This window comes from Diabrotica undecimpunctata, chromosome 4 (assembly GCF_040954645.1).
Source record: "Diabrotica undecimpunctata isolate CICGRU chromosome 4, icDiaUnde3, whole genome shotgun sequence".
Lineage (NCBI taxonomy): Eukaryota > Metazoa > Arthropoda > Insecta > Coleoptera > Chrysomelidae > Diabrotica > Diabrotica undecimpunctata.
The window spans coordinates 115,653,922-115,671,290 of record NC_092806.1 but is presented as its reverse complement, the minus strand read 5'-3'; the positions used below and the strand labels follow the sequence as shown (position 1 = coordinate 115,671,290).

Below are 17,369 nucleotides of genomic sequence, written 5' to 3'. Positions count from 1 at the left end.
TCAGCTCCTAAATCCAAAGTAATTCACTTTACCAAAAAGCATAGACCTAATCCACCCTCTATAACTCTAAACGGACTTCGTTTACAAACAGTTAATTATTTGACACTTCTTGGTATCACCTTTGATAAAAAGCTTATCTGGAGACAGCATATTCAGAAACTTAAAGGAAACTGTACCCAAAGAATCAATTTACTTAAATCTCTTATTCGTTAATTCGCTTTAAGCTAGATTATGGCAGTATTCTTTATATGACATCTAGTAGCTCCCTACTAAAGTCTCTAAACACGATTCAAAATACATCCCTACGACTATGCCTCGGTGTTTTCAAATCAAGCCCCGCCGAAAGTCTGTGCGTTGAATCTTCAGAGCCACCACTCCATCTAAGAAGGCAGCAGCTTCTACTTTCATACTTTGTAAGAATATCAGCAAACCCAAGTAACCCGGTAATAAATCTAATCAATCCCATAGAACCTCCCCCAGTAAACGCTTCCAATCAGTCTCTCACATTACCACAAATATTATCTCCTTTATTAGATTCCATCAACCTCTCCAATACTACTTCTATTTATACCTCCAAGACAGCTCCATGGATGCATAATCTTCCAATATTCAATACTGATTTATGCAGATTCGACAAAACAGAAACCCCAAACTTAATCCTTAGAAAATCCTTCCAAAACATCCTTAACTTAACACAATTTGATGAAATTTTATACACCGATGCATCCAAGAATGAAGACTGTTGTGGCTCTGCTGTGTCCACACTGACGACGACAATAAGCTCTGTGCGATTGCCTAAAAGTTGTAGTATCTATACCGCAGAATTATATGGAATACTCCAAGCATTAAAGACTTCCATCCGTCCTACTTCAAATGAAAGCATAAAAATCGCCATTTGCACTGATTCTCTTTCCTCGATTTATTCAATAAGATGCATTTTCTCGAAAAACCCACTAGTCCAGGAAATCCACACTATCTGTAACCAACTATATTCTGCTAACATAAAAGTCGTAATGATCTGGACTCCATCTCATGTTGGTATATTGGGAAACGAAAAAGCAGACCAAGCCGCTAAAGCAGCATGTTCTTCTGACATAGCCTTCCAAGAGATCCAAATCCATACGGATCTTAAAATATTGGTAAAACAAAAAATCCTCAGCTCATGGGCGGACCTGTGGAGTAAAACAAAAACTAAGCTGCATGAAGTTCAGCCCAACTTATCTCGCGTCAATATCTCCTCTATGAACAGGAAAGAAAAATCAGTTATTCACCGACTACGAATAGGGCATACACGTCTCACACATGGATACCTTATGGCATCAGAAAACCCTCCAGTATGCCACTACTGTAATAACGTCCTTTCCATCAAACACGTGATAGTGGACTGCTGCCAGTATGACTCTTCCAGAAACAAGCACAGCTTAAAAGGAAATCTAAAAGACATTCTCAGTGTTCCAAACCGTTTTGACAGTGTTTTTAAAAGAAACAAGTTTATTTCAGCTAATATAAACAGTGCATAGTGATAAGCTTTATTGTTTCTAACCTTTCTATAAAAAAAAAATGTTCATATTAAATTCTTGTACCTATACCTATATAAAATATGTATAATGTTGTAAACTACTGTACCCGTGTCAATGACCATAAGCTGTCGAGACACGTTAATTTTAAATAAAAAAAAAAAGCAAGAACTCATAAATAAGTTACAGTCCTTTGAAATGTGGTGTTACAGGAGGATGCTTAGAATAGCATGGACACAGAAGAAAACTAACACGGAAGTATTGCGAGAAATGGGCAAAGAATGTGAAATAATAAACACAATAAAAATAAGAAAGTTACAATATCTGGGACACGTAATGAGGGAGCAGCAGTAGATAGAGTAAAGATAGTGATGATGATATGCAACCTCCGATCGGGAGACGGCACTTAAAGAAGAAGTAATAGCATTTGATCTCATTAGTGTTGCCCAAAATCGGTCTTGGTCTTGCAGTCTTGGTCTTGTTCTTGCGTTTTTGCAAGACCAAGACCAAGACCAAGACCGCCTAATTTTAGCAAGACCAAGACCAAGACTGACCGTGCAAGATTTAAGCAAGAACAAGACTAAGCCTGCGAGACTCTTGCGTCTTGCAGTTAGGACTGAATGTGGTTTTAGCAAGTATAGTAGTTAGGGTATAGGCTTAAAGACTCAATGAGACGCAAAAAAATGTAATAAAAATTTAAAAAACTGAACTAATGCGTATTACAAACAATACCATAAACATACATACCGAATCAAAATATTCATTAAAAAAACACATTTGACACGTGCTCAGAGGTCGAGATTACAAAATTAAATATTTTACATTCTTTTCCAACACACGACTTCTTCGCTCTGAAATTAATTGTCCATATTTTGAGTATAGCCGCCCTCTAATCATAAAAATAATCTTGCAATGCGACGCCGACAGTAATATCGTATTCCCATTATAATTTAGTCAGAAGGAATCTAAATAAACAAATCTTATCGGCCTAAGACTATAAATTGTTTCTGCTGAGTGTGCGATGAGATCATTAAACAAAATTTGCTGAAAGAGCGCGAAAGTAACGAGACAAATTAATAACATATAATGCCGCCTACCGTAACAAAATACCGAAGTATTTAGAATAACGAAGTAACGATATATAATTCTCGGTTTGTTATTATAATTGGATAGTAACGAACATAAAGTAGCTAGTAGTATCGTAGTTACTTTTTCGTCATTACTTAACTTCATTCCCAATTGAGCTTTCCTTTGAGTTTAATGTAATAATTGTTTTTCATCTAATCCTTTTTGTTCCCGGAGTGACAAATTTACAATTTGACATGAGGGACAAAAATTCAAATAATTCTAGTCGGAATAGTGAGCGTTGGAGTTATAGATCTAAAAGACCTAAAAGCAAATTTTATGAGTTTTTCGAAATAATTCATGCATCGCTAATTGGTTTGTGTAAATTGTGCCTACATAGAAAGGTTGAAATGAAAATGAACAACAGAAGGTTTAAGGAAGCATCTAATATCTTTTCACAAAAAGGAATTACAAATATTTCTTCCTGAAAAACCAAAATTCGGTAGAGATATCACAAGCTTTTTAATAACCGCTGGTAAAAGTGGACATGTAAAAAAATATACTTATTACCTTATTACCAACTACATAATATCATATACCTACCACTTTATTTTGGTAAATTAATGTATTTATTAAGTAGGTATCTCCTTAATTTAAAAGAACTTCTTTTGATTGTCATTGCTTTTTTACCTATTCTTTATTTTTTCAAGTTAGTTTTTTATATAAAAGTAGAGATAAGATTTCTAAAAACATTTATTTTGCTTTAATAAGTGGATTATAGTTTGTTATCTTATCACCTAAAAAATCTGTAATATTTTTTGCCCATCAATCTCTTTCTAGGCAGATAATGTTCTTTAAAATACATGCTTATGTCATTAATTTGTTTTTTTTTGTGTTTTAACCATGTTTTAGCACATTTAAGCTTAGTAAATGCAAACGTTTATTAAGAAACAGATTGACTTCTGTGGGGCATGGTAGATAGCTGAGTTAGTTAGAGCATAGGCACGGTAAGCTTAGATCGTGGCTTCAAACCCCACCCGATGTCAGTTGTTTAGACATTTATTAATTTGGTTGGTCTTTATTATGGCTATATTAATTCAAGCTTAAAATGTACTTACTCCGTTACGTTGTTCTAAGATCTAAAGTAACGTTTAGCATTTAAATAGCAATAGGCTAATGGGTAACTGCAAGACTTGCAAGACTCTTGCTGCAAGACCAAGACCAAGACCAAGACCAGGAGTGCAATACCAAGACCAAGACCAAGACCAGGTGTATTGGCGCAAGACCAAGACCAAGACTGCCTAAGTCTCGTCTTGTTCTTGCATTTGGGCAACACTAGATCTCATGTCTACATTACCTACACCTCATCTTTTAACTGGGGTATTTTACTACAAAAGGCAGTTGTGGACATACTGCTTAGGTATCCACAAGTTGTCAAGTAATCAGGCACACATGTACGTTTGGCATGAAGCCATAGCATCTAGAGGATCTCAAGAGATTAGATCTTGTATACAGCATTATGTCAAAAACTATGTTAACACGTCAAAATTAATTATGTATAGTGGCCAATGCGGAGGAATAGGAACATGTCTCTGTTTTGTAATTACATTATACAAAACAAGATATCAGAAGTGCAGCAAATTTACCATACATTTTTGGTGTTGGGGCATTCATATTTAGCCTGTGACCGTGAATTTGGGATCATAGAGAAGAAAAGAAAACTTTTAATGATATTTATGTACCCGGAGATTGGACTAGAGGGATTAGAACAGACAAAAAACAAAAACCATTCACAGTAGTAGAAATGACCAGCAACGATTTCGTGAGCAGTGTTCCATTAGAGAAAACCATTACTTATCGTAAAAAGACTGTCGAGGGTGAATCCGTCAACTGGTTAAAAATGCAATGGTTGCGATACTCTTTAACTGAACCACTACAATTGTATTATAAAGAATCTAACAATCCGGAGGTTATTTTTAGGTAGAGGCAGAGACATCGAAGCAGCTAAATTTAGCAATATACAAGATTTGTTAGTGTATGTACCACCTTATTTACATAACTTTTATAACAATCTAAATGTTAACAATTTAGATCAACGTATACAAAATAATGATGATGGAGAAGGTAATGTTTTACGCTATAGAAGATTCCGAACAAATGATGGAATGAAAATTAGGTAAGGGCATTGTTTTGGCTTTTGTTTATTTTTTGTATACAATTATGGTAAAAATATATTTTATGCAGAAACGCACTTTATTTTTTTTATTTATACAATGTTAGTGCAAGAGTGGCCTACAATTTTTTTTCCAAAAAGATATATTACTTTTTTATGATAATAGGTAATATATAATGTATAATGAAATTTACTAACTTAATTTAAGGTGTTGAAATTGAAAACTAAGGTTAATAATTCTTGGCGAAACAGAGAGTGGCCAAATTAAATAAAACTTAAATCGTCTTTTTCTCAAAATCAGTTTTTACCAGTTAGGCCACTCTGGCACTATGCGCCTCAAATGTTGTTATGTTACTTGTTACTAAAACTGAATATGTTATGTAGTGGGCCCAGATATAAACGTGGAGGCAATGGTGGCAAAATATAAACTTATATGGTACGCATACGTACAAAAACGAGCATCGGCCAAATATCACAACAAATAATAAACTGGAAATCAACGGGCATGAAGAAAAGAAAAGTAAAACACCCAAGAGAGACCTGGCCACAGAAGATAGCCAAGTCAATAACTAGTAAAGAGATCTTAGCGAGAGTAACTGGCTAGGCAAACCAAAAACTATGAAACCTGGAAACCAGAGCGCAGGTACATACGCTATGAACCAGTATATCTGTGATCTTTAATGATACACCTCCACCTCTACACACCACCAAAGGTGTTTCAACAGTGTTTCGTTAGAATAATGGGAGTAGAATAGTTAAACGCGTAGAGTGGTTTTGTACTATTTAAATGTTTATAAGTATAAACAAAACCCTTGAACGAAACACGTTCCAAAAATTACATTTTTAATAAGATCGTACAAGGTAAACAAAAGATCGAGAGACTCAAATGTTTGGTTTAATAATATTACTACAATATGATGATTACATATTATATTTAACAGAAAATCACAGACATCTGTACGAAAAAAGTAATGGCAACAATAAAATTTTAAAATCGATCTCAAATTTATGATCTAATTGGGAAGTACGCCTATATATAGCTCTTCGAAAAGCAAATTAGTTGTACTAAAAGTTTTTGTAATATCATTTAATAATGACATTATCCTCCACTAAAATGTAAAGACGCAAGCGCATAGGCGTAACACTCACGTTTTCTCTTTTCCGTCTATTTTAATCCGATTTGTATGGCTCGCCGTGAAGAAACAATGAAAGGAAGTCAATTAAAAAAATCGGATCATTAGTTTTTACGCCACATTATAGATTTGATATAGAATTTAAGACATAACATTTTGATTATTAAAAATCAAGTTCTTCGGAACTAGACCACGAAAAGAAGATCGTATTGTTAAAGCATGTTTTGTGTTTTTACACATAATGAATCAGAACATAGAGGTACATTGTAAAATGAATGGTGCCTAATAGGTTACGCACTACTGATCAAATTATGAACAGACAGAATTATATATAATTTTATTTGATATCTTTTTCTGTTCTAAAAGTGTAATAACACCATTGTTCGCCTTTGAAATATACAGTTCATCCAAAATTCACACTTTCGCAGATACATGTAAAGAAACACACAGAGACACAAAGAAGTAGAAAAAAACAATCGATCATGTGCGAAGAAAGACAAACAAAAAAGCAATAAGAGAAAAGTAAATCTCTTCCACTATAGCGTGAGATGTAGTCCAGGCTTTTGACAAAGATTGTCACAAGTTTATAAACTAAAAACATGATTTTGAAAATCAAATAAGATTATATTTATACAATTAAAAAAATAAATTAAAGCTGGCGATTCGCAAGGAAGTGTACTAAGGCTGAAGACGTCTTATGCGAAAAGTTAGAAGAGCTGAGTAGGAACGAAATTTTCGATTACGAATTTGTGAAATTTGTGTCACACAGATATCATTAAAACTTAAAAAAATTTTATGATAAACTAAAAAGAAAATTATACTGCAAATAAAACGTATCTTTTTTAAAATTCTACGTTCATTGTTTTTTATGAAATTCAAAAACCATTTTTTTCAATTTCTCAACTTAAATTGTTTTTCAAGTGGTTTTTTAAGGTGAGAAATTGAAAAAAATGGGTTTTGAATTTAATAATAATTCATGAAAGAAAAGTTTTTTTATTGATTCTCAGATTATTTATTCATTCGCATTCATTAGCATTTTGATTCATTCTGTCATAATAAATATATTTCTAATTAGTTAATAAGTTAAGAATATTTTCGATATAAACGGAAACAGCACATTCTCATAAATATTCTCATTATAAAGTGCACTATCGAAAACTTATGCTACTGAATTTTCAGATCTTGTCAGAAAGAGAAGAATATGAGCTATGGTGTTGTTGCAGTAGGTGTAGAGAATGTGCTCACGCTGAATGCACTGGAATGGATAGTCTAAATGGATAGTCTTTAGATCAGACTAAACAGTCCATCATCAGTGTATTATTACCAGGTATACATGAGTCAAGCCACTAAATATCTGGTTAAAAAAACTTAAAAAGTTACAAAACTTTTTATGTGTTACATTATTGTTGAAAAGATGTGATGTTAAATTATTTAACAGATACCCTGCATGACAGCGTAAGACTCCCAATAGAGGTTGTTGCTGACCCTCAGACAATGTCTGAATGTGTTATAGATGGCTCCTTTATACATATTTGTTAAGTTGCACCGAGGAAGGATGTATTGCACTGAAAAGGAAAGACAGACGATCCTTTATCTTTAATATATCTACGAGTATAATCTAGTATGGCATTGGGCTTCCACTACTCTAGCCCAACGTGGGGTTAGGTTAAAAGTTTCTCCTCAAAAAAGACATATGGTATTTTTCTTCCTTATTACAAACTCCAACGTGTTTACAATTAACATAGGTCGTGATTGCGACCTACACTACGACGGTCAGCACTAGTACTCATCACCACCATTGGCTCCCCAACCCATGGTGAGTCTTGGCCTGCTCAAGGATAAGTCTCAATTCTCTCCTATTCTTCGCCTTGGCTTTCCAGTTTCGTACTCCCAACATTTTCAAGTGTTCCTCCACCTGATCCTTAAATCGGGCTTTGGGTCTGCCTCTCCTTCCCACTCCATCTCTTTTTTGGTTATAAATATGTTTTGGCGGCTCCATCTCATTCATTCTCTCTATGTGACCTAACCATCGCAGCCGGTTTATTTTGATGGACCTAATAATATCAGGTTTGTCATACAAGCGGTAAAGTTCGAAATTATAGCGTCTACGCCATAATCCGCCCTCCTGTACTCCTCCATAGATATGCCGGAGGATTTTACGTTTAAAGCATCTTAAACGTTCTTCATCGCTCTTTGTCATCGTCTATATTTTCGACGCGTAGGTGAGGATGGGCTTGATAAGAGTTCTGTATATCACTAGTTTCGTTCTTTTTGTAACTAGGCTGGTTGTTAAAAATTTTTTTAATCCATAATAGTCTCTATTTGCCAGATATATCCTATCATAGGCACATCTAAAATCAACAAACAGGTAATGAGTATCAATGCCATACTCATATTTTTTTCCAGAGCTTGCCTTAAAATGAATATTTGATCGGTCGTTGATCTTTCTTTACGAAACCCACACTAATATTTACCTATTATGTCTTCACAATATCCCGATAGTCGGTCGTAAAGAAGATATGCCAATATTTTGTATGTTACGTTTAGGAGGATTATTCCTCTGTAGTTGTCACATATTGTTTGATCTTCTTTATTGTGTATAGGTACAATTATACCTACATTCCAGTCTTCTGGCAACTTTATTTGCTTCCAAATCAGTTCGACCAGTCTACATATACAGTATGTGAGGTTTTTTTGCCTTGCTTTAAAAGTTCTGAAGGAATGCCATCTGCCCCAGGAGCTTTGTTTTCTTTTAATTTTTGTATAGCTTGGATGACCTCTACCTCTGTTGGGATGTTATCTTTCTCTCTTTCGTCGTCAATGTTCTCGAGTTGGATTTCTGATTCGTGGAGCCCTGTCTCACCTCTTATATTTAGCTTTTCCTCCAAGTTTTCTGCCCATCTTTTTAGTATCTGGTCCTGACCACCAATGATCTCCCCTGTTCTAGTTCTAACGATTGATAATCTAGGTTTGAATTCTTTCCTGTTCTGATTAATCCTCTTGTAGAACTTTTGCGTTTCTGCTTGTGTCTTATAGTTCTCTAGATCTTTTATTGGCTCTCTATATGCTCTTTCTTCTTTTTTTTAAGTATTCGTTTTTCTTCTCGTCTCAGCTGCCTATACTCTTCTTCTGTTTGTCTCGTTCGTTGCTCTTGGAGTCTTCTATATCCCTGATTTTTTCTTTGTGTTGCTTGTACGCATTCCTCATCGTACCAGTCTGACCTTAATTTTTTACGTTTTTGCTTTCCGATAACTTCAGTTGTCACTTCTTCCAATATGGCTCTACACTGCCTCCAATAGTTGTTAATATCTTCAACTATAACATCCGTTCAGCCTTCCAGCTTGCTTTCGAGATTTTCCTCGAATCTCTTAGCTAGTATGGCGTTGGGCTTCCACTACTGCCCAACGCGGGGTTAGGTTAAAAGTTCCCCATCAAAAAAGACATATGGTATTTTTTTTCCTTATTACAAACTCCAACGTGTTTAAAATTAGCATAGATCGTGGTTGCGACTTACACTACGACGGTCAGCAGTAGTACTCACTAGTTTGAAATATAAAACCTTTTTTTTTATTTATATTCTTCGCTTTTAAATATGTGACTACAAGGCTGGTTATAATAAATATTTGATTAGCTAAAATAACATTTCTTACTTATTTGTTTATTGTTTTACCAATATCATGATCTCATTTCAACCCAAACGCATGTAAACAATTTGTTTATTAGGATTTATTAGATTTCTTAAAATTTTGTTTTCCTTACCTTATACTACCCCAAAGACCAGTTGATGGCTGATTAAAGGACCACGCAACCCAATCAAGTTTATAATTGTGTGAAGAGATTTTTTATTTTGTATGTTGCTCTATAGGGTGTTTTAAAGAGATTTTAATAACCAAAAATTATGTTTACAACTTCTTTTATACTATAATAGATCGATTAGTATCTATTAATAAATATTTTCTTAAAAGTTGTGGTTTAAATTCACTATAATAATAGTTATAGTTCACTAACTATTGCTATAAAGTTATTTTAGAGTCACTCTTTATTTGACACAAATATACAGAAAACCAACAAGCAACAAAATACACAGACACAAATATTTAAACAGACAAACATAAAACGACACCTTTTGGACTTTATTTGTAAAATCTTATTAAGAATCAATACAACAAAATTAGATATAAGTATAAAAGGTATCAACGTTTTCCTATTACATACTTATTTAGCACATGGCATTTTCAAATAATTATCAAAAGTAACCGTAAGGATAATAATCGAATTACTATGACATATTTGTCCTAAATATTAGAAAATTATTATAATTGACATACTATACCTCTCATCATTTCCACATTTGCCTGCATGTAGTTGTTGGCCAGAAATTATTTCGGTATTCTGTGGTAAAAATTAATAAAAATAAATTTGATTTCCCTATAAAATATACAAATTTATTAAGCGTTGCTTACTTCGTAAACAAAAATCAGAAATATCAGACAGCTACTGTTATGGGTTCTAGGAAAAATTGTAAAAAATTGGCAAAAAACAGACGAGAAAATATTTTTAAACTTGTTTTGCGTACATAAAAATAAAGAACACTTTGTATTTCTAACAGCATTTCCTTGTGCCATGTTTTTTATTGAATATATTATGGATAAATTATTATATTTCCTTTATTTTTGACGTTTGACATTTCTATTTTAGTTGAAAATACCATTTATATGTTATATTAATATTTCAAAATTTTCATTTCAGAAATTGGTTTGGGAATTGGAAATCGAAACGTCAAAACGTAACAAAAAATATACTTTTTATTAAAATAAATTGAGTTTTATTCCTATGTATTGTAACAATTATAATTTTGCTTATAGGGGGTTAAAATAAGCACCTGAACAATCACTGGTCTTCAAGATAGGATAAGTAAAAAAATTGAAACGTTTGCAAATGGCTACTCGTGATTTGGTTGAAGAGCAAGGTCGTGGATAAGGATTTCTTTATTTGGGGGGGACTGGAAGAACAAAAAGAAATTAGGAAAAACTTACAGGGGTGTCCTGGGCAAAACTAAACAAAAATATTTCTAAATTATTTAAAATTAGGACGCCGTTTAAAAAAATCCTCTTGCTGCTTAGAAATAAAGGTTTAGGGTTTTTCTTTCCTAAAAAATTTTAAGGGTGAATATCTTTTTAAAAGAAATAATTTTTTTAAACTCCTAGTTTAAAAAAAACTAAATATTTATTTTTATTGTACATAAACAGTTATTACAAAAAATTTCTAAATGTGAACCTTCTAACAAAACAGACTTTAAAACTATGATTATATAAAAATTGGCAGAAAAAGATGTACTAACTGTCATATGTCGAAATGAAACTACCTAAATTTTCTGAATTATTAATTAATTATCACAGGTTAATTTTATTATAATAATAGTCTCCCGTTTTATACCGCTGTCGCGGCTTTGGGAGTATAGCAGGGTAGTCTGCTATATCTAGGGCCTACGGTATACAAGGAAGGTAACATGGCCAGTGCTACGCTTCAACCGTCTATTATTACCCCTGGTTTTACCCAAGGTACTCATTTTTATTCAGGCTGAGTCGACCTAAAATATTACAATTAGCTGTTACATTAAACTTATATGTATTTATAATCTTTTTAAATTGACATGAGAACAAATCTTATTTCATTAACGATAAATGCTTATTTAGAAACAATTAACAAAAACTACTCGCTTCACTGGATAGTTATTACTTTATAAATTATTATTATTATCCTGAATTATAACAACATATGATTGCTCAAACTAGGCTCTTTGTTTTCCACTCAAAACTCATGGATTAAGGGAAAATTGGCGGTTTTTTAAAACTTTACGAAAACGATGTTCACGTGCCCAGACCCTGAATTGTTCTCCTACGGCTGCCAGGATCAAAGTCCCGATGACCAACTTCGGACTTCCACAATAAAACCGTCCGCCTCTTACGGCGCTCCATCGCGAAGTGACACCATTTTCAAAAATCGGTATAAGCATGAATAGACAGATTCTTGTTTATTTCCTGCACAAATATCTAGGTGGAACAAAGATCAAACAAAAGAGCAATTTGTTTATTATAAACCGACTGAAAAATGTTTTTATTATTAGTCTCAGAAACACAAAAAGATTAAGAATATTTTATATACGGGCTAAAACGAAAATACTACAGTATATAATATTCAGTGAGGAACACTTTAAATGGTTCATTGTAGTTATCATTGAACGAGGTAATTGGAAGAAGCGGTTATGTCATATTTGTTTACATTTGGTATCAACTGGTATTGCCCCTAAAATTAACAACCAAAGTGATAACCAATAAACAGAATGAAATTATAACAGACGAACAACAAGTTTTTAGGTCGGGAAGATCATGTACCGATGCTATATTTATAATGAGGCAAGAGCCAGAGAAATCATTACCGGCAAACCGGCATATCTATATTTAGTTGACCTTAAGAAGGCATTTGACTGGGTCAAATTAAAGGACGTTATCCACTTATTGTACGCAAGACAGATACCTCTAGGAATAATCAAAACGATCGAAAATATTTACCAAAACAACACAATAAAAGTAAAAGTGGAAGAAGAACTAACCGACCCTATTGAAGCTGGCAATGGGATAAGTCAGGGAGATTCCCTGAGTCCTCTATTGTGCAACCTAATTATGGATGAAATAATAAAAAAAGTAAGAACAGAAAAAGGATACCAAATGGGAGAAAAACAACTTAAAATAATCTGCTATGCAGACGACCTAATACTACTCTCTTAAAGTGAAGACGATTTACAACATATTTTTATGTTAATTTTAGCAAAAAAGACAAAATGCATGAAATGCACAATGCAATGAACAGAATTATCTCGCAATATAAGCGACAGCGTTTTTTCATGTCATGAACACATTCCTGCGATTAGTCGCTTGAATTGAACCGACTACAGCATAATCTGGAATGGATTCTTCAAAATCGAAGGAAGATCTGATCTTGCTGGTTGCTTTAGCAGACGGGAAGGATCAAAAGTAAAATATATAAATATATAATAAAATTAAAGAATGTCTTATTATGTATTCACTAGGTATCTGAAAATATTATAAGAAATATCTGTTTTCATATAATGGGCAAGTTTTAATATCTATTAATATTTTTTATAGAAAAAGAAAAATTGGGACTCATTAAATAAATTTGGAAAGGCAACAATGAGTAGAATTTCATACGTTAAGACCACAACTTCGATCTCACGAAAATCGGTTTTATAAATATTTCGGAATGAAAATTGCTTGTTTTGATGAAATTTTAAACTTAATAAGGGAAGATATTTCTAAGCTTCATAGCAATTTTCGTGAACCTATTTCAGCGGAAGAAAGACATTACTTTGAGGTAAATCAATCATCACTCATTGTATTTTTATTTTTAAATTCTTTTATATATCAACATTATAAAAGAGTATACACTCGTAAAAAGGTGGCTACTGAAGCCGGAAATGATTGTTCGCAATCTGCACTAGTGGTACTTGGATTATTTTCAAGTGGAATGGTTCTTTGGTCTGGTAACATAAGTGGACTTTCATAAAAGTTCGAATCAGAGGTGCAACTATTGGAAGTTGAGGGTTGTGAACTCTGGGGTAGTTGAATTATATGCTGCTCCTCTTCATAGTGCATTATCGCTTGCTGTGCAACTATTTGGTCAATCTGTAGTTTGGTTTCACCCTGACGTTTTCCAGAAAATTGTTTTATCAAGCCTGCATATGATAGAAATAATAAATCTATTGAGTATTTTGTTTTTTTTTGTGCTTTCAAAATAAGTAATAATAGAGTCAACTGAAGTTGTAAATTTTATTTTTTGTACATTTCTCACTTTTCGTTTTTTTGGTTCTGGTTCTACAATTTTGGTGGTGACATCAGTACGAGTAGCAGACTCATTATTTTTTGTAGGTAATGGTACTTCAGATAGATCACCAAGTTCTCTCTTTTGGTTACCAGAAACATCTATACCATCATCTTTCTCAGTTACAGACTCTACTTGAGTCGCAACTTCCGGCACATTTGAAGAGGTTTTAGCAAAAAGCAAGAATGGTTGGTCCATTTTCATTCTTTCAGCCCATTGCCATGTTTTATTTTGTGCAGCTTTCCCAGTTCTTATTTTGATGACTCTTAAGTATCGCTCATAAGAATCACGTAAACTTCTCCACCTTCTCTTCAGTTCCTCACCTAAAAAATATACTGTTTTAGGTTTTAAGGTGAAAGCTTCAGTACAATAGGGCACAGTTATCGTGCTGGATTTTCAACAGTTGCTACAATTATAAATGAAGTATGTGAAGCTATAAGCTATGATGTGTTGATTCTCGTTAATAGCCGTGGCCATTAGTCTCGCAAAAATTTCGCATTGCGATGTTGTCATCGCACCGATTAATCGCAGCAATCAGTTCATACCTTTAGCCTTTAGTTGAGCATTAAACTTAATGGTCAAGTAGTTTATATTAACTTATATAATTTGAATTTTATGACTTTTATACATCCAGAATACAATAAAATGTGTTATTAGCATTTTTTTAATATGATTATTCAACCACAATAACGTTCGTATAAGTAAAAAAGTAGTATCAGCAATAAATCACTTTTTGCAAAACCTTTTACGACGCAATAAAATAGCGAAAGATCATTTATAATTTTGTAACATTTACAGATGAAGATGAACTAATTATAACTTTGACTATGGGTGTATTTTTACGATTTAAAACTCTTATAAATATCTATAAATGACAGAAATAATATTACTGAATTCTACCAAAATTTTACTGACGGCCCAGAAATTAGGAGATCAGAGGAAGAACACGTTTTATACAATGCTAAAATAATAGAATCTTGTGGTCCAGATAATACACCAACGGAGTTGCTGAAGTTAATAGATGAAGATAACATAAAAATACTAGTAAAACTTATTAATGCAATATATAACACCGAAGCGACTTCTTCAGACTGGCTCAAGTCCATCTTTGTTACAACACCGTTACAATACCTAAAAAACGCAATGTTAGAAAATGCTCAGAATATCGATTAATTAGTCTAATGAGCCACACTCCTAATTTTTCCTAAAAACAACAGAATGAAACTTAAATGCGAAAGAAATCTCGAAGATACCCAATTTGGTTTAAGAAATGCTACGGGAACTATGTAGGCACTTATTGCGCTAAATATCCTATTACAAAAATGTCGTGATTAAAGCAAAAGATGTGTTTACATGCTTCGTGGACTTCAAAAAGGCATTCGATAAAGTACAGCATGTAAAATTAATGCAGATGCTAAAAATATAGGAACAGATGACAAAGATATTCGTGTCAATAAACATCTCTACTGGAATCAAAGTACAATACAAACTGTACAGTCGTAAAAATTGAAGATAATTACACCAACGAAATCTCCATACAACGAGGAGTCAAACAAGGTTGCATTTTGTGCCCAACATTGTTTAATGTTTACCTGGACCAGCTACTTAAAAAGGCACTTGAGAGACAGCCATGGAGTCTAAGTCAACAGGAAACTACTTCATATAATTAGATAGGCGGACGATGCAGTAATTTTGTCAGAAAATATTAAAGGTCTTAAAATTCTGCTTGATTGTGTTCACGAAGTCGGAGAGGAAATGGGCATTAAAATTAACTCAAACCAAAACAAAAGTTTTAGTCTTTGGTCGTAACTCACATCCATACACAGAGCTTCAATTAAATGTTAATTAAACAAATAAACAAATAAAGTTGAAAAAGTTCACAAAATTACATATTTGGGAACTGTCTAAAATAGCAATGACTAAAACTACTTTTATGAAAATTAAGACATTTCTTTGCAATATGTATCTGTTTAGATCTACGAAAGAGAATGCTTAAGTGCTATATTTGGTCTGTAGTTTTGTAGGGAGTAGAAGTGTGAACACTAAAAGTATCAAGTATAAACAGAATTAAAGCATTGGAAAAGTGGATTCATATAAGGATGCGAAAGATATCTTGGAGAACAAGAAAAACTAATGCGGAAGTACTAAGGAGGGTTAAGAAATAAAGAGAATTGGTAAAGACTGTTAAAAACCGGAAAATGTCTTATCTGGGACATATAGTGAGGGAAATCGATATAGAATACAACAACTGATCTTGAAAGGTAAAATAGAAGGCCGTAGAGGTGTAGGAAGAAAACAGGTTTCTTGGTTAAAAAACATTCGTGAATGGACTCAGACATCAAATGCAGGACAATTATTCCATGTGGCAGAAGATCGAAAAGCCTTCACAATGAAGAAGAAGATAAAATACGATTATTTTTATAACACAAAAACTTTATAAAAAATTGTTAGCTGTAAACTATTATGGGTGATTATGGGTGATTATTATAAATGTCCAGGAAGTCAAACGTTTTGTCACACATATTTATTAGAAAGGCAGCTCGGGAGAAATACTCCTGGAATTAAATTAAAATGAACTTATTATCTGAAACAGATTAGAGATCTTATACCAGAAAAAACAAAGTTAGAAGAAAGTGGAAAATGATGAAACTGACACTCTTTAGGAATAACTAACAAAATAATGCAACACAACAACCCAAAATGTGGGTTGGGCACTAAATAATATGAAAAATGCTGATCCAGATCAACAATTGGCAAAACCTCAAGACTGGAATAAACCTCATCAGCTGAGAATTCAGCCATTTTCCTTTTTTCTTCTGCTTCTTTAGAGTTTTCGCATTATGAATTCACCGTTTTCGTTCTCCATAGCACTTTATCTCTCAGTTGCCATGAGGTCTCTATCTATTATAGCATTTTCTGTACGTCTGTACGTTGTCCATGTACGTTGTCCATGTACGTTGTCCATGTACGTTTTCTATCTTGTGTCAAGTCTACTTCTCCGCCTTCTTTCCGGCGGGTAATCCAATTTTTTATCGGTCACCGATGCTCTGGCACTCTTTTTACATGCCCATATCACTGCATGTTTTCTAACTTTTTTGTAATTAAGCATTCTACTTCCATTCTGTTCTATATTTCCTTTGTTCTTATTCTATGGTCTGGTAATTCGTAGATATCTTCCCATAACGTCCAATTCAATTGTTCTTATTTTGATTTTGTATTGTTGTTGTCATTGGTCATACTTCCGCCCCATATAGGGTAATAGTCAGCACTATGCGTTGAAAGAACCTTTTTACTCTTAATAGTCTCTTCTTCTATACCTAAGTTCAAATCTGCAACCTCGGATTCAATACATAAGTATTCGGTCTTACACATATTTATCTTGAGTCTCTATAGCTCATATTCTTTCTTTAATTTCCTTATCATATATTTCATGTCCTCTCTGCCTTGTGCAAAAATGACTTGATCATCTACGAAAAGTAGTGAATTTGATATTGGTTGTTACCACTCGTTGATGGTTGGTACCACTCGTAACCAGTTGGTTATTATCGCATGAGAAGATAAACAAAGGCTCGCGTAGGCAGG

General features: G+C 33.4%; 1 protein-coding gene across 2 annotated transcripts in view; it reads right to left on the bottom strand.

The window, feature by feature from the left end:
• Nucleotides 1–17,369, bottom strand: part of LOC140439882 (uncharacterized) — a 284,930-nt gene that overhangs the window by 192,543 nt on the left and 75,018 nt on the right. The window contains exon 3 of one of the 2 annotated variants that reach the window (XM_072530053.1): nt 10,222–10,280. The exons of the other annotated variant lie outside the window; for it this stretch is intronic. The gene's annotated coding sequence lies outside the window, so the exon portion shown is untranslated. The remainder of the gene's footprint in view (nt 1–10,221; nt 10,281–17,369) is intronic. 2 annotated transcript variants of the gene reach the window in all.